Source organism: Mixophyes fleayi, chromosome 3 (assembly GCF_038048845.1).
Source record: "Mixophyes fleayi isolate aMixFle1 chromosome 3, aMixFle1.hap1, whole genome shotgun sequence".
NCBI classification, from domain to species: Eukaryota; Metazoa; Chordata; class Amphibia; order Anura; family Limnodynastidae; genus Mixophyes; species Mixophyes fleayi.
The window spans coordinates 174801600-174820807 of record NC_134404.1 but is presented as its reverse complement, the minus strand read 5'-3'; positions in this window follow the sequence as shown (position 1 = coordinate 174820807).

The following is a 19208-nucleotide window of genomic DNA, read 5'->3' as shown; positions in this document are numbered from 1 at the left end:
CATGAGGGGCATAATGACAGAAATATGGAACAGAGGGGCATGAGGGGCATAATGATAGAAATATGGGGCATGAGGGGCATAATGACAGAAATATGGAACAGAGGGGCATAAGGGGCATAATGATAGAAATATGGAACAGAGGGACATGAGGGGCATAATGACAGAAATATGGAAAAGGGACATGAGGGGCACAATAATAGAAATATGGAACAGAGGGGCATGAGGAGCATAACGATAGAAATATTTGGCATGAGGGGCATAACGATAGAAATATGGGGCATGAGGGGCATAATGATAGAAATATGGAACAGAGGGGTATGAGGGGCATAATGATAGAAATATGGGGCATTAGGGGCATAATGACAGAAATATGGAACTGAGGGGCATAATGACAGAAATTTGGAACAGAGGGGCATAAGGGGCATAATGATAGAAATATGGAACAGAGGGACATGAGGGGCATAATGACAGAAATATGGAACAGGGACATGAGGGGCACAATAATAGAAATATGGAACTGAGGGGCATAACGATAGAAATATGGGGCATGAGGGGCATAATGATAGAAATATGGAACAGAGGGGCATGAGGGGCATAATGATAGAAATATGGAACAGAGGAGCATGAGGGGCATGATGACAGAAATGTGGAACAAGCAGTGTGAGGGGAAATAAATAAGGGAAGCAAAAATATTGAGGGCACTGTGTGATGATGAAGGGTGCACAGTGTGATGATGGAAAGGCAAAAGCATGATGATGAAGGGAGTACAGTGTATTAAAGAAGAAACAGTGTGAAGGAGGAGTAAAAGTGATGAAGTTGGGGACATATTTTTCTCTTCTGTACTTCAACTTATTTGCCTAAATACATTTTTTGTAGGAGGGAGCTGTGAGAGCTTGCGCAGGCACAGTGTGCTTGGACTGGGCGTGCAGGGACTGAAGTCACATCATACGGAGGATCAAGGTACAGTGCGCAGAGTTGGACCAATAATATCAACCTGCAGGCACTGAAATAACCTCTCTTTTCATCAGCAAACGTGAGCAATGAAAAGTAGTGCTATGGATTGTTTCATGGAGGGGGGCCCCAAACCAGTATCTTGCCTAGGGCCCTATGAGGTGTAAATCCGGCTCTGCCAAAAGGTATTTTTTCTAATTATAGCTATAATTTATAATATAAATAATAATGAAAAAAAAACATTCTGCCCCCCCCCCCCCTAATTGTTGGTTGAAGCAAAGGAACTGCTACTGACCATCTCTTGCTAGCTCATCAGTCACAGAAGACCCATGCTGAGTCCATGTAACTAGGAGGTATACGCTGCCCTAGGATGAGAGGACACACCACCACAAGATAGACAGATGTCTTTATCGTGAAGTCCAAGGCCTCTGGAATAAAAGAGTGCCCAGAATTGGAAACATGGGAGCCATGAGGGAAAAGCTTTGCTGACTGCAATAGGAGGCAGGACTGGGGTGGGGGGGGGCATTCTGTCTCCAGGTTCCTTTCTGCAATTAAAGCTGTTCATTGGCATTTCCTGGGAGGTCTCTTCCTTAGACACAGTGACCTTTTTGAATTTCAAAATGATAGAGAATGTAACAGATTTGGACTTTATCTGTAAAACTGAACTACCCTTGGTTTTCAAAATCAGGGCAGCGGTTGTAGAGGTGGTTGATTTATAATACCAGCTTCTTTAAGCCACAAGACTATCCGGGTGCTGGTGTGTGTTAATTCAATACACTAATAGCTAATCTCATACAGCACCATGCACCAAGCACATTCATCCTGGGCTACCCCTTGTTCTAGTTGCTCGGTATTGATCAGAAGCTAACAGTCTGCCTGCCCAGCCTGTCAGTTGCGTAGTCGCTCCGCACAAAGATTGTCTTCTAATAAAGTATTTTTTTCACAGTCTGTGTGTGTGTTTGTGTGTGTGTGTGTATTCTTCGAACTGCACATGCGCAATTGATGTATGAAGAAGAGCGAAGAAGACCTAGAGGATATCCGGAGACAGCGCATTCCGAAGAGGCGGGGTAAGTATGTTTTTTTTATCACAGAAACAGCAGTTTATTGGAACTGCTGTTTCTGTGTTACGTTTTTCATAAATTTGAGAAATAGTTCAATCCTTATCAATGTGATAAGGATTGAAAACTATTTTTCACTTTATGATAAGATTGATAAATGGATGGTGTGAAACAAATAGGTTACCGATAAATAGAAGGGACCACTCGCTATAATGATGAAAGGACATTATACTAAATTGCATAAAAGGATAAAAGTAATAGTAACAATACACACAATGAATAGATGTATACCCCAAATATCTAGGCAACAACATTCAATATTACTCTTAAAACAATCTTATCTTATCTCCTAAGCAATCATAAAAGTGTAACTAAGTGTCTAGCTATTGCACAAAAAATAAACTGCATCAAAATGCAAAGAGCATGCAAAGATAGTTCATACATAATTGATGTAATTGACAATTAGTAGGATCCTGATCTTCCTGAGGATTAGTATTTGTAATGATACTATATTAGGGAGAAATATCCCATAACACAGAGAGTACCTAAAGAATGAAAGTAACGGGTATAAATTAAATCAGCGAATAAATCTCCGGATTAATATGGCCACTGACAGTCTGGCTTTAATAGATTAAGAGTCTGATAAACCAATACCACTCACGATAAAAAAAAATACTGTAGTATCTGAGATTTTAAAAATGTGTTCCATGATTATAGCAATCAAACGAGCTTTCAAACGATGCAGGGGTTACGTAAAAGTGTTTAAAATATGATTTTACTTTTATCAGCTGCCTAAATGAATGTGCTTTTATTTAAAAAAAAACTATGTACATGGCAAATGTAGCTGTAGGGTAGTGCCAGATCTGCTGCTTGATGAAAGTGACAAATCCTGCTAATTACACAAACTATTTCTGTTAGCTGCTATCATCTATATTTTCATCTCTCTTGTCACACACTATTTACTAGATGCGCTACAAAGCTTGACAATTAAATCAGAAATGGTCTGTTTAAAATACTTTGTAGTAGCTTTTCAGTTCATTTTCTCACACTGTGAGTTTGAGATGCTGGCTCTAAATGTGACTATCATCATTTAGCTCTACACATAGGAGCCATTTGAATATAAATTAAAAGTAGTTATGAGAATCAAAAAGTATTATTTGACAATGGAGTTAAGTCTAAATGCTATGAGCCTGATTCATTAAGGATTGTAAATCCCGATATGTGCCGCACTTTGCGTAAAATTGCTCTGTGCTACCCAGAAATGGACTGTACGCCAGTGAATGCATGTAATTCATTTTTTAATGTAAAGGACAGCTTATGGAATGTGGGAGGGTAGGGGCGTATGCACGTAGTCAATGCACAATAAGGGTGTGCCAAGCTCGTATGCACTCAGATCTCTCCTATTCAAGCTTGGTGGGCATCTCTATAATACATGATTTTTAGACAGACGGGATAGCACAGTCTGTAGAGCAGTTGGGAAGCAACATAGGTAGAATAGAAAGAGCAGGGGGTAGAAGTGTTTTTCAAAGTCTACAGTGACATTCAGGAGAGCTTCATTGCTCCATTGCTAATTGTCAATCCTGAAATAGAATTAATAGGGCAGGCATGGTCTTCTAAATCTGCAGTCCCATAATGTACAGTGTACAGTGTAGGTAACACATAAAGAGGAGAGCTCCATTTCTAGTTCTACAGTCTATGCAGGCTTCTTTTTTTATATTCAACTACAAGTGGAGGGCGGGGGGGGGGGACTTAGATAGCCACCAAAGTACCGTGGTCCATTTAATTTTACTTTCTAACTCCACAGTCTGTGCAGGCTGCTTTTTTTATATTCAACTACAAGTGGAGGGCGGAGTGGGGCATAGATAGCCACCAAAGTACTGTGGTCCATTTAATTTTACTTTCTAGCTCCACAGTCTGTGCAGGCTGCTTTTTTAATATTCAACTACAAGTGTAGGGTGTAATATACACCCAAAGACGATGGCTACATTACCAATAATCAAAGATAGAGGAGGTAGACAACCAGGTTTGACTGTATAATTTGCAGAAAGTGTTCGCATTAAGGACGGCCTACCAGGGATTAAACTGTTTTTTCATAATTTATTAGCTCTAGAATTACCTCACTTATCTAAGAAACTGGTGGAGCACTAAATTAGGTTATTTTAGACCAATTTTTTTTTATTTTTTTCAAAAATAGAAAAACAAAACAAAACCAAAACCAAAACATGCAAGGGCGGTTTTGCAAAACCAAAACCAAAACACGAAGGTAATCCAGATCCAAAACCGAATACAAAACCAAAACACGGGGGTTAGTGACCATCTCTAATAAGAACTTTGTGGTAGTTTTTTTGTGTGGGCTTTCAAATTTAGATGCAATACATATAGATGAAGTGTATCATATTTATATACTGCAATGAATTTTTTTTATATATTGCTGTCAGAGAATAAACATAAAGTCACATATCCATAATAGCAACAGAATTGCGCTATGGAAAATCGAGGTAGACATATACTGTCAGGTAGACATACTAAAAATAGAAAGAAAAAGTTACTTGTTGTGAGACTGGCACATCCTTAATACATGAATATTAGTTTGATCTTGAAGGGAATGAAAGAGCTCCTAGACTGCTGCAATACAACTCTAGGAAAATTACACAAGAGGTTATATATTTTAAAAGTCATCTGCTGTTGTTCTAATTTGTACAGACCAAGCAAGCAATTGGAATAGCAAGTAAAATAATACTATAGCGCATTATATGGGATGTAGTCGAAATGTCTATATTCAAAATGTCTACAGCATAATGTCGTCAGAGATCATGTCTACACTGTTATAATGTCAGCCATCAAAATGTACACATGTTCATAGCGTCTGCACATTTAAAATGTTGACACATAAGAATGTCAACACGCTTATAATGTCTACACTGTTGTAATGTCAAATGTTACAATAAATCTATAAAAAAACAAAAACAAACTTGTGTGCCCCAAACAGCATAATCAATCCTAGTGCTGCCAATTTAGGCTGGTACTAGCAAAATCGGTTGTCACCAGTCCTGATGGTAGTGTTCCCAGTATGTCATCTGGGAAAGGCGATGTCAAACTACACAGTCTTTTGAAATCAGTCAAAAAAAACACACACCCAAAAAAAATTTACTGTGTTGAAGCGAAAAAGTGTAACTGAGGAAAAGTTAAGTGCCGATAAGAAAAAAAAAAAAATGCCAATATGTCATTCTACACACGCAGTGGCAAAGAGAGAATGAGGCCTTCACCTTTCTCTATTAGTGGCAGATCAAAAAATTTTACAGAGCCTACAAGTGGTGCACAACTACTGTTACACGTCAAAGCCAAGCTGCAAGATAACAGTAAGGCGTTGGAGGATAATGTATGCTCTGAATCACAAATGACACCAATCCCTATGGAGAGTCCATCCAACAGTGGTATGTCTAATCGTGAGCATTCTGTTAGTGTACCCATAAAGAGGGACCCTTTCAGCAGTTTTGCTGATGTGTGCCTGAACAGCCCGAGTGTAGCCAGTGATACACAAATTGAGGATGCCACTATGGAAATAGAAGAGGATGAGGGGGAGATTTGTGTAGGTGACGAGGGCACTAATGAGGATGTTGATGAGGATGAGGTTGTTTGTGTAAGTCCTGCCCCAGTGGCAGCAGTTCTGGCACGTGACAAGAAAAAGGCCATTGTCATGCCAGGCCATAAAACAAAAAAATCCACTTATGTGTGGAATTATTTCTACCCCAATCCAGACAACAACTGTATAGCCATTTGTAGTGTATGTCAAGCCACAGTCAGTCGAGGGAGGGACCTTAACCATCTTGGAACCTCGTCTATGTTACGCCATTTGACAAGAGTTCATGGCAAAGTGTTGGGAAAAGCTGAAAGTTCTTCCAACAAAATTACAAGCACTCCATCATCAGCTAGGACCCTTCGGTCACCGACATCCCGACGACTACAAAATACACCCACCACACCATCCTCATCAATATCCTCAGTGGCGCTCGGAGTTAGCCCTGCATCCCACTTATTAAGGCTGGATGACTCCTGCACTATTATTTATTCCTCTGAAGAAAGCGGTAGTCCCACTGCTGTTGCTGCTGCTGGGGGTGAATCGTCAGCCCAGAGGAAGGCCAAGAAAAAGAGCAGTCCTACATTTCAACAATTAACTGTGAAACAATCATTTGCTAGGGGAAGCAAATATGACAGCAGTCACCCAGTCGCCAAGCGAATCACAGACGCCATGGCTGCCATGTTAGTGTTAGACCTGTGTCCAATATCCACAATAAACACAGCTGGTTTTTCACAGTTAATTGAGGTTTTGTGTCCGCGTTACAGAATTCCATCGCGACACCATTTTTCACGTAAAGCTATTCCACAACTATACCAAAAAGTGTGTACAAATGTAGAGATTGCGCTGAAAAATGCCATTCTGCCCACTGTCCACTTAACCACAGATATGTGGACAAGTGGAAGTGGTCAAACCAAAGACTATATGACTGTGACAGCCCACTGGGTTGGTCATTTACCTTCACCAGCAAGAACACCAGCAGCATGTACACCACTACATAACATTTGTCACAGGCAGGCCACTCTTTGTATCACCGGCTTCACTAACAGGCATACAGCTGACAATTTGTTACGGAAACTAAGAGATGTGATTGAAACATGGCTTATACCACTTGGACTCTCTCCAGGATATGTCATTTCTGATAACGCCAACAATATAGTGCGAGCATTACAGCTGGGTGATTTCCAGCACATTCCCTGTTTTGCTCACACCATCAACTTGGTGGTGCAGAGCTTCCTACGAAATAACCGTGAGGTGCAGGAGATGCTTTCGGTGGCCCATAAGATTTCAGGCCATTTCAGGCATTCTGCCACAACATGTAGGAGATTGCAGCAGCTACAAGAGCAGTTTAACTTGCCTTGCCACCAACTTAAGCAGGAGGTGGTAACTAGGTGGAATTCCACCCTGTACATGCTGCAGAGGATGGAGGAACAGCGCAAAGCCATCCAAGCGTATTGCACAAGCCATGACATTGGGAAAGGAGGGGGCATGTATTTCACACTTGCACAGTGGGGAATCCTTTTAGTGCTGTGCAAGGTGCTGAAACCATTTGAAGTTGTGACGTGTGAAGTGAGTGCAGATTGTGCTAGTTTGAGCCAAGTCATTCCTTTAATTAGACTATTGGAAAAGCAGCTTGAGAAACTGAAGGAGGAGATGAAAGCGAGCAATTCCGCAAAGTATGTTGGCCTTGTCGATCAAGTACTTAATTCGCTTCACAATGCTCCTCGAGTAATTAAGATCTTGAACTCGGATCAGTACGTTTTGGCCACAGTGCTTGATCCAAGGTTTAAGACCTACATTGAGTCTTTGCTTCAAAATGAACGAGATGTGAACTTTTGCAAGGAGCTATTGCTCAGCAAGTTGTCCGCTGAACTGGGCCTTGGCTTGCCAACGTGTCCTCCTTCAGTTTCTCAAGCAGCTGCTGCTCGCAAAAAATTGAATTTTCAAGAAAGAAGCAGGGAAGACGCAGAGGGCAGACCAGAACAGTTTAACATCTAGGCTGGTTTGAAGGATTTTTCTAAAAAATGTGTGACCTTGCCCATAACTCCATCCAATATGAGTATTAACATGCAAAGGATGGTGGAGGATTATTTTCAAGAGGTAATTGATATGGAAATGTCAGACAGTCCCTTTCCTTACTGGAAAAAAAAGCAGGCAATTTGGAATCCCATGTACAAACTTGCTTTGCAATACTTAAGCTGCCCACCCTCCAGTGTGTACTCTGAACGAGTGTTCAGCACAGTAGGGAACTTAGTCAGTGATCGCCGTAGAAGGTTACTTCCCAAAAATGTGGAGAAAATGATGTTTATAAAAAGGAACTACATCTTCCACGAGGAAGGCCTTCACCATCCAAGACATCCAAGCACTGACTGTTCTCTAATGGCGGATTCAAGCGGCGATGAATTGATAGTCTGTGATGATGAGGGTGAGGTTGAAGCTCCAGATGATGATGATAACATCTTTTTAAAACTTTCTATGCAAGTGTAGAGTGCAATCTACCCCCAAAGAGGAAAGGGACTTGGGGCATTTCCATATCACGTACCGTCTTGAAAGGCTGCTGTTTGGTCAATTTCACCCTAAGGGTAGGGTGTCATACACAGAGTGACCCCAAACTGTCTTTGTCCATTTCTCTTAATATTGTACAGTCTATAACGGCTACATTTTTTGGCATTTTATACAAGTGGAGGGGGGCCTAGAGAGACAGAAACCAAACTGGCTTTCTCCATTTCAATTAATATTGTACAGTCTATAACTGCTGAATTTTTTGGTATATTATACTAAGGGTGTGCACCGGCCACTTTTAGTGTTTTGTGTTTTTTGTTTTGGGTTCTGATTAGCTTGAGGTTTTGGGTTCTGATTTGTTTTGCCAAAACACCCGACGAAAGGTTTTGGTTCTGATTTAGGGTTTTGGATTCTGATTTATTTTTAAAAAAGCATAAAAAGTGCTAAAATCCCGTTTGTTTTTTTTTTTTTGTTTTTTTTTAACTCCTACGCTATTATTAACCTCAACAACACTCAATAAGAATCATTTCCACTAATTTCCAGTCTATTCTGAACACCTCACAGCTATCTGGACTGCATAGTGGAGTGGCCCCGGTACCCAATTTGGTACCGGGGCCACAATACCTCCTCCAACTGGTCTGAATTCCACTGCACAGATGGCTGCTCCTACCTCCTCCAACTGGTCTGAATTCCACTGCACAGATGGCTGCTCCTACATCCTCTGCAGCATATAGAGGGTATAGTTCGAGCGCGTCACTACCTCTTGTTTTCGATGATGACAGGTCATTTTCATTAATTTTTGATTTGGCAGCAACAGTCAACGTATTTTAATATCTGATACGCATCTATCTGGACTGCGTAGTGGAGTGGCCCTGGTACCCAATTTGGTACCGGGGCCACAATACCTCCTCCAACTGGTCTGAATTCCACTGCACAGATGGCTGCTCCTACATCCTCCAACTGGTCTGAATTCCACTGCACAGATGGCGGACACCGGATGCACGTCTAACACCAACATAGCTGTTAAGGCCGCAGTTATTTTTGGGTACAGCAGCAACAGTGAACGTAGTTTGACTTTTAAATAGCAGTACCTATTATTTTTTGGTACAGCAGCAACAGAGAACGTAGTTTGACTTTTAAATAGCAGTACCTAGTATTTTTGGGTACAGCAGCAACAGAGAACGTAGTTTGACTTTTAAATAGCAGTACCTAGTATTTTTGGGTACAGCAGCAACAGAGAACGTAGTTTGACTTTTAAATAGCAGTACCTAGTATTTTTGGATACAGCAGCAACAGAGAACGTAGTTTGACTTTTAAATAGCAGTACCTAGTTTTTTTTGGTACAGCAGCAACAGTGAACGTAGTTTGACTTTGAAATAGCAGTACCTAGTATTTTTTGGTACAGCAGCAACAGTGAACGTAGTTTGACTTTTAAATAGCAGTACCTATTATTTTTTGGTACAGCAGCAACAGTGAACGTAGTTTGACCTTTAAATAGCAGTACCTATTATTTTTTAACTAATTTTTTTAATTTTTTTTTCAATTATTTTTGTATAAATTGTTTATAATTTTTTTTAATTTTTTTTTTAACTTTTGAATAATTTTGAAATAACAATGCCCTTAGCAGAACAGAGCACAGGACACAGGCAGCACCACTGGACTCAGCAGGACAGAGCACAGGACACAGCACCACTGGATTCAGCAGGACAGAGCACTGGACAAAGCACCACTTGACTCAGCAGTACAGAGCACTGGACAAAGCACAAAGAACCACTAAACTGATCAGGAGCTCCCTAACTACAACCTCCCTCACGAGTGATCACAGCCAGAATGAAGATGGCGCCCGCAAGGTGAGTATTTATGACATCCGAGTTTCGTGAGATCCGACGCGAGACTTGGATGTCATAGCCTCGGTTTGGCTCCGTTTGGCGCCCGGAAGTTCCCGAACAGTGCTCGGATCCCGTCGGATCCGCACTGTTCGGGTGGGCTCGGATTTGCGGAATCCGAGCCCGCTCATCCTTATATTATACAAGTGGAGGGGGGCCTAGAGATACAGAAACCAACCTGGCTTTCTCCATTTCAATTAATATTGTACAGTCTATAGCGGCTGAATTTTTTGGTATTTTATACAAGTGGAGGGGGGCCTAGAGAGTCAGAAACCAAACTGCCTTTGTCCATTTCTATTAATATTGTACAGTCTATAACGGCTGAATTTTTTTGTACTTTCTACAACTGGAGGGGGGCCTAGGGAGACAGAAACCAAACTGCCTTTGTCCATTTCTTTACTTATTTAAGTATAAGTGTAGGGTGTAATATACATCCAAAGACGATGGCTGCATTGCCAATATTCATAGATGGAGAGGAAGACAATCTGGTTTGTGTGTCGAATTAATGAAGGCTTACCAGGAATTACCGGTAAACTGTTTTTTGGATAATTTATTAGCTTTACAATTACATTACTTATCCAAGAAACAGGTGGAGCACTAAATTTGGTTATTTTAGGGCCAAAAACATTGATTTTTAAACAAAATAGCAAAACAAAACCAAACAAATCCAAAACCAAAACACGCAATGACGGTTTGGCAAAACCAAAACCAAAACACGACGGTAATCCAGATCCAAAACCAAAACCAAAATACGGGGGTCAGTGGGCATCTCTAGTTGAAACACACATATATCACACAGAGACTGAGATATAAGTGCAGATCCTTACTATTTCTGTATTGTGTGATTGCAGCATTGCATATAATTATTCATTCACTTCTGCAAGCCCAGGTGAATTTATAGTTTGTGCTGGCATCTCATAGGAACAGACAGTAGGTGTGCACCTTGAAGTGCCCTTGGAGGAAAATATAGGCGCACCGAATTAATACCAATGCATTTAGTAAATTGGTCCAGAGTTTACCCAAACTGAAAGGGTTCTGTATTGGTCTCTGCTTCTCAGAAATGATACTGCACCACTTGCAATATTTTTGTCAAGGTGTTCTAGATACTCCTAATTTACCATTAAATAATAACATGTAAGATGAACTGTTCTTATCTTTTAAATAGGGGTGTGCACCGGGCACTTTTAGTGTTTTGTGTTTTGTGTTTTGGCTTCTGATTAGCTTGAGGTTTTGGGTTCTGATTTGTTTTGCCAAAACACCTGATGAAAGGTTTTGGTTCGGGTTTTGGGTTCTGATTTATTTTTTAAAAAGCATAAAAAGCACTAAAATCCTGTTTTTTGGTTGTTTACCACTCCTACGCTATTATTAACCTCAATAACATTCAATAACAATCATTTCCACTAATTTCCAGTCTATTCTGAACACCTCACAATATTCTTTTTAGTCCAAAACGTTGCACCGAGTTAGCTTTCTGGACTGCGTAGTGGAGTGGGCCCGGTACCCAATTTGGTACCGGGGCCACAATACCTCCGCCTTTAAATGGTCTCAATTCCACTGCACTGCTGCCTGCTCCTACATCCTCTGCAGCATATACAGGGTGTAGTTCGAGCGTGTCAATGCCTCTTGTTTTTGACGATGACAGGTCATTTTCATTAATTTTGGATTTGGACCCAACACTGAATGTAGTTGATACGCATCTACCTGGACTGCGTAGTGGAGTGGCCCCGGTACCCAATTTGGTATCGGGGCCACAATATATATTACCCTCAACTGGTCTGAATTCCACTGCACAGATAAAAACAAAGAACATAGTATTAAAAATGGCAGTTCCCCTTTTTTGGAACTACAGAAACAAAGAACGTAGTAATAGAAATGGCAGTTCCTCTTTTTTGGAACTATAAAAGCAAAGAACATAGTAATAGAAATGGCAGTTCCTCTTTTTTGGAACTACAGAAACAAAGACAACCTCCTTCAACTAGTCTAAATTCCACTGCACAGATGGCGGACACCGGACGCACGTCTAAAACCAACATAGCTGTGCCGGTGACATGGCCTGCAGGAATATCTCTGATGGAGATAGAACTAGGCCCCAAAGAGCACATAATACCAAAAAAAGAGTTGCAAGATGGAATTGTTCTTGGGCCCTCCCACCCACCCTTCTGTTGTTGAAATAGGACATGCACACTTTAACAAACCAATCATTTCAGCGACAGGGCCTACCAAACAACTGTGGCTGAAATGATTGGTTTGTTTGGGCCCTCACACCAAAAAAGCTATTCATCTCTCCCTGTACAAACTAAACAGGCTCTACTGAGGCAAGATGTCGTCCTCATCCTCATCCTCTGATTCCTCTCCCCCTTCAGTGTGTACTTCCTCATCCTCACACATTATCAATTCGTCCCCGCTGGACTCCACAACCACAGGTCCCTCTGTAGTATCTGGAGGCCAGTGCTGTACTTGATTGAGGAATTGATAATTCATTTTTATGAACATCATTTTTCAACGTTCTGCGGAAGCAACCTCCTTCGCCGCTCACTGACCAGGTTCCCCGCTGCAGTAAAAACTCTTTCCGAGTACACACTGGAGGGGGGACAACTCAGGTAAAATAGAGCCAGTTTGTACAGGGGCTTCCAAACTGCCTTTTTTTTCCTGCCAGTAACAATATGGACTGTCTGACATGTCTATTTGGATGGTGTCAGAAAAATAATCCTCCACCATTTTTTCTATTGTGACAGCATCCAATGCAGCAACAGTAGACATGTCTGCAATGGTTGGCAGGTCCTTCAGTCCGGACCAGATGTTCCTATTTTTTGGAACTACACAAACAATGACCGTAGTAATAGAACTGGCAGTTCCTATTTTTTGAACTAAACAAACAATGACCGTAGTAATAGAACTGGCAGTTCCTATTTTTTGGAACTACACAAACAATGACCGTAGTAATAGAACTGGCAGTTCCTATTTTTTGGAACTACACAAACAATGACCGTAGTAATAGAACTGGCAGTTCCTATTTTTTGGAACTACACAAACAATGACCGTAGTAATAGAACTGGCAGTTCCTATTTTTTGGAACTACAGAAACAATGAACGTAGTAATATAACTGGCAGTTCCTATTTTTTGGAACTACACAAACAATGACCGTAGTAATAGAACTGGCAGTTCCTATTTTTTGGAACTACACAAACAATGACCGTAGTAATAGAACTGGCAGTTCCTATTTTTTGGAACTACACAAACAATGACCGTAGTAATAGAACTGGCAGTTCCTATTTTTTGGAACTACAGAAATAATGAACCTAGTAATAGAAATGGCAGGTCCTCTATTTTGGGACTGCACGAATATATTGCTCTATAATATATTTTACACTTTTTCAATTATTTTTTTATATTTTTTTTTAAAAAAAAAATTTCTATTTTTTGAAGATTTTTTTTACATTTTTTAAAAGATTTTTGGCTAATTAACAAATTGATATGGACTTATCAGAGACAAATACAGGACAAAAGCACCACTGGACTCAGCAGCACAGACACTGGCCAAAGCACCACTGGAATCAGCAGGACAGAGCACTGGAAAAAGTACTACTGCACTCAGCAGGACAAAGCACCACTAGACTAAATAAATCAGCAGGACAGAGCACTGGACAAACTACTAATTCACTCAGCAGGACAAAGCACCACTTTTGTAAAGTTATCAGCAGGACAGAGCACATCAACCTCCCTCTTCAGTAACCACAGGGAGAATGAAGATGGCGGCCGCGAGCAGGGCATTTATGAGTTCCGAGTCTCGCGAGATCCGACGCGAGACTTGGATGTCATAGCCTCGGTTTGGATGCATTTGGCGGCCCGGAAGTTCCTGAACAGTGCTCGGATCCCGTCGGATCCGCACTGTTCGGGTGGGCTCGGATTAGCGAAATCCGAGCCCGCTGATCTCTACTTTTAAATGCGTCATTTTTGTATATTTGAATTGTATTCTATTTTAGTCAAATACATTGCTTTACTATATAAAATATGTGTGGATGGTGCAAAAGGCATCCCATTGAAAGTATAGGCATTAGGTTTTTCCATTCTCAGACAACATGTCAAATTCAAGTCCTTTTGCATGAAGACAAATGCTTTTCCCCCCTGTATTCTACACCCCTTAAATTTAATTTAAGAAATCTCTCTTACATAATGCAACGTTATTTTTTATGCGGTTACACATCATGGTACAATCAGAACAATCAGCAAGGAACATCAGAATATACTAAACTTCAAATCATCATATTTGGCCTGCAAATCCATATGTTTCCCCATTACAATGGGTACACTCATGCACATATAGGCACAAATAGCATATGCAGACACACATTCTGCACTTTCGTAAATTTATCTGGACTTTTGCATTGACAGCGATGCCAGATATTTAATTAATGCACATTTTCAAGTATTTCACGTGCTGCATTCCTACTTTCTACTTATAGAAAGTTAAACTAATATGAGCATATATGTTTTATACATATATAGAATGTTTCATGAACAAGCCCTGAGGTAATAGTAAGTCAAGAAGTGCTTTTGGAGAACCAAATTTATGAATCTGTGATTTTCCCCAATTATACAGTGCTTTTAATTAAATTATTATTATTTTAAAAAGGGATCCCAGGTACAACGCTATTCCTATGGAATAAGGTGAGCTATTTTATCTTCAATTGGTTGTTAACAATGACTTAATAATGTCTATAGGTTTAATAGTTATAGCGGCATATCTACCAGTTGCTTAGTACGAATACGAAAGATACTTCACAATATAAATGCGGCACTGAAAATATACATATTCTCAATGTGACCAATCTTATACATTTTATTAGTAATTTATTTTAATAGATAGATAGTCCTTTTATATTAAACTGTTTGGTCTTTTATTTTGTAAAATATACTTTGATCATGTATTTTGTTAATCTTTTAATTATCTTTAATTGTATATTATGTTGTGTATATATATTTTTTTATCTCCAAGCAGGAAAAATTAGTTTACGTTTATGTTTAACCAATTTGCATGTTATATTTACTTACACACAAATGATGATATGCTTTGGATCTTCCATTAATTGTGAAGTGCAAATTAAACGGTGAAAGCTCCGTACAGATTAGGAAATGAATACTAGTTATGAACAACGTATTTACAATTTAAATGAGTTTTTGTTAATTAGGTTTCAGTAAATTTACTTTAGGATATATTTTGTTTGATTTTATAGTTTGTTCTGCAGTATATTAATATTTTAGTGATGAACCTTGAAGAATTTAAATGTTTAACCATAAAACAAATAATGTTTTTTAGTTAATAGCATTATTTTTATGCAATGGAAAAATAAATTTGCAGTTGGTTCTGATCTACATAGCAGATGTGTACCAACCGCAAACTGTTGAATGAGTTTGTGGGTTTTTCAGAAGAACCAGAGCCTGAACCAGCAACTGAGTTCCCAACAATCATAGTCAGGTGAGGGCTGCCAAATTTTAGCCCGGGGACAAGACTCAACTGAGCAGCCTATTAGGAACATTTTAAAGGAAAAAAATGCAGGTGGCCCAGTGACCCAGCCCATGGTAGCCCACTATGTGACCAGCCAGTGGGGCAGATGCCCCCTGCCCTTGATCATAGTAGCTCCAGCCATGTGCACCATAAAAATTTAAAGATGCAAAAATATAGTAACTATTATTATAACTATATTGATGATAAAATCACAGAAAAGTTTAATTATATACAATTTGATGCAAATCAACTAAAACAAATAGAAAATATCTAACTACTAAAAAAAATAAATGGGCATCATACTTGATACACTATACATTATATGTGCTATCCATTTATCTTGTGTCATACCTTTTGTGGTGATTCCAGAATTAATCAAGCGTTGGTTTTTCCAAATCTATACATAATCCATCATCTTTGTTCTACTACCCTCACTTTTCAACTTGAGATTATGGTTCTTCATGTATAAACCATTGTGAGGACATATCAGAGAACTAGTCCCACAGTAAAAGGTAGTTGCTAATGGCCCGATTACATGAAAGTCTAAAGGGTATATTTACTAAATGTTATTTTATTAAATTTCTTGCCTTTTATTCCTTTTCTCTGCTTTATACCCTGAGATTCCAACACAGCTTTATAAATATGATGAATATATCGTCTGGATAATATATAAAGTGGTTTACATGGTTTAGAAGGTGCTTCAGGTGTCATATGGGGTCTCAGGTGTGAGGTTCTTAGTGGTGGTTTTTTATATTATATGAGTTATATAAGTGAGTGTTTGAAAGCAGCCATGGGCAAAATGGAAGATGAAACAGGACTGGTTGTCAGTAGATTTTAATAAAGTTTTAATCTTTATATGAATTATTTTTTCTCAATAAACATGATTAATGGGAATGACCATCCTTTAAGTGTTTTAGCCCACCCCTGATAACCAAAGTATTAGTGACTTATTGTAGATATTGTTGCTGGGTGAACATCAACAGTCCTTGACTCTACTGTAATTTGTACAGGCAGTGATACCTGGAGAACAGACAACTCTAATGGAAATTGGTTTTGAAGTATTAATGGGTGGGAATAACAAGGAACCAATGCTATTATGCTAAACCGAGGGAGACCGAGAATAAAATGCTCTAATCACAGAAATCCTTGTTATTGATTATATTTAGGCATGTTCTATTTGTAATTTCCGAATGGCTGCAGTCCCAAGCTATAGTTTTATCAAGTTATTGCCACTACTGTGCAAATTATTAATGAGACTATACAAAATATTTAATGAATTAGTTTAATAGTACCAATAAGCTACTAATAAGCTATAAGCCATGACAACAAATTAAATAAATGCATGGTTGTTCATTTAGTGCAAGCTCGACTAATGAAACCAAATATCTGGTTATTACTAGAGATTTATTAAACCCCAGAAAATTTATATGCACCTATCTACCTGAATTTGAATGAAAATTTGCCTGTGATGAAAATGTATTACCGGTAATTCATCATTTTTTACTGAGGATTCATTGAGGGTCATCTGTGTGAAGCATCCGGTTTTCAATGGTACTGTTCTTCAGGAGTAGAAATGGCTTTAACCCATCCATAAGACAAGGAACACCCCTAAAAATCCACACTTACCACCCCTTTATCTTATTTGACTCATCTTCTTCTACAAACTGAAATCTTGGATCTGCAAAATGTCTAGTAAACACATACACTTTGGCATAAAACTAAGCACCAGCGCAAATTGATGCCTGTGACATCACCAAATAGGGTTTGGCACTGTGCTTCAGGAGCTTTGCACATTGTAAATGTATAGCAGCTTATGCAAACCACAAAACAGTTTGGTTGTGCACAGCTATCTCAGGATTGTTTGCCCAATGTACCAAGGTGCATGCCTACTCTCTGCTCTTGGGAGATGCTTTTTGTAAGTTACAAGTGCAGAGAGGTTGAAAAAAATCTCCAGAGGCACAGTGAGCAAAAATGTAAAAGTCGCATCAAACTCCAACCTCCTATCTCTTTAATACCGCGCCCAAAATAGTCTTTTTCAATACTGCTTACTTTAGCTTAATTTGTAGCTTAAGTTAATCATAAGAGCAAGGGGGTTACAGGACTGCTTTATTGCCTGCTTTTATTGCCTGTGCCCTTTGTGCATGTGTGTAAACTCCTTACTAAAATGCCCCTGTAAATATGTTTCTCTATCGAAAATGTAAGCACCAAAGAGGTCCTATTAAATGTACAGGACAAGAGCCAAGGACCAGCAGCCCTGAGCTGGTGAAAATGCGCTATCTTTTTATGAAGTGAAAATGACCATGTCTCAAACCCTCCCACATACAGCAAGAAATGCTCTTATAAATTCTCCTTTTTCAGCCCCCTTTATCGTCTTACAATTATCTTGCTCCTCAAAAGGACCATGGTTGCCCATGCTCAATGTCTGGGGGATTCCTGAATTTGAGGTAGTTCTCTCACACCACAGGAGAGCGGGCCTTTCACCCGGATAACACCCACTTACTATTGAAGTGGTCGAGACAGGGGCCGCAATGACTCAAATTGCGTGACTGAGAAAGTGACAATTTACTGAGATGTGTGTTGCTGAAGTGTAAGCAGCAACTTGTAAGTTTCGCTATATAATAATACTTCTTGAAGCTAAAGAAAAATGGTTGTTTAGAGTAGGGGTGTTCACCGGCCACTTTTCGTGTTTTGGGTTTTGGGTTCTGATTACCTTGAGGTTTTGGGTTCGAATGTGTTTTGCCAAAACACCCACTCAAGGTTTTGGTTCTGATTTTGGGTTTTGGGTTCTGATTTTTTTTAAAAAAAGCATAAAAAGTGCTAAAATCCAGATTTTTTTTTTTTTCACTCCTGCGCTATTATTAACCTCAATATTATTCATTTCCACTCATTTCCAGTCTATTCTGAACACCTCACATCTCACAATATTGTTTTTAGGCCAAAAGGTTGGAAAGTCGGTAAGGATAATGGCAGATGACTTTTAATGTAGATAAATTTAACTTTAGGCACCTAGGCTGTTGTAACAATTCTGCTGCTTACACAGTAAATGGGATAACAACTGGGTTATTATGACATAGAAAAGGATTTAGGCACACTAGTAGAAAATATTTTGAATAGCAGCACTCGTTGCCAAGCAGCTCTGATACATGCATGTGATTCAAATGTGTTTTAGCTGTTGTGTAAAACCAAATCTTGAATAAGGTTACAGTTGATTTTAGAACCAAAACCATCTCTGTTCCATACGTTGTGCTAGAATACATCATTCTACTCGCTCGGAAACTGTTGTTTCTTCTGACCCGATGGAGGTCACACTGCTCTAACTGTTACTCTCCTTCAAAGAATGGACTGAATGGAAAAATTCACATAGATGGGGTCATAATGCATTACTGGAACATTGGAGCTCTCATAGTACTTGGGAGATCGGTTAAGCTGTACTCCAGAGTTGAACTATGTATAACTTCTTTCAACTCTATCCAAAATTGTAATTTTAATTTTCAATGTAGTTCTTATATATTTTTATCAGTCCAAGACCATATGTCCTATTTTTTTTATTAACATCATTTATACATGTATACCTCATTTAAAAGTAAATCTAATGAAACATGGTTTTCCAAACATTATGTATTATGTTAATATTATATAGCAGGCTTGGCTAACCTGTGGCACTGCAGGTGTTGTGAAACTACAAGTCCCAACATACCCTTCCAGCAATAAGCTGCTATATATTGGC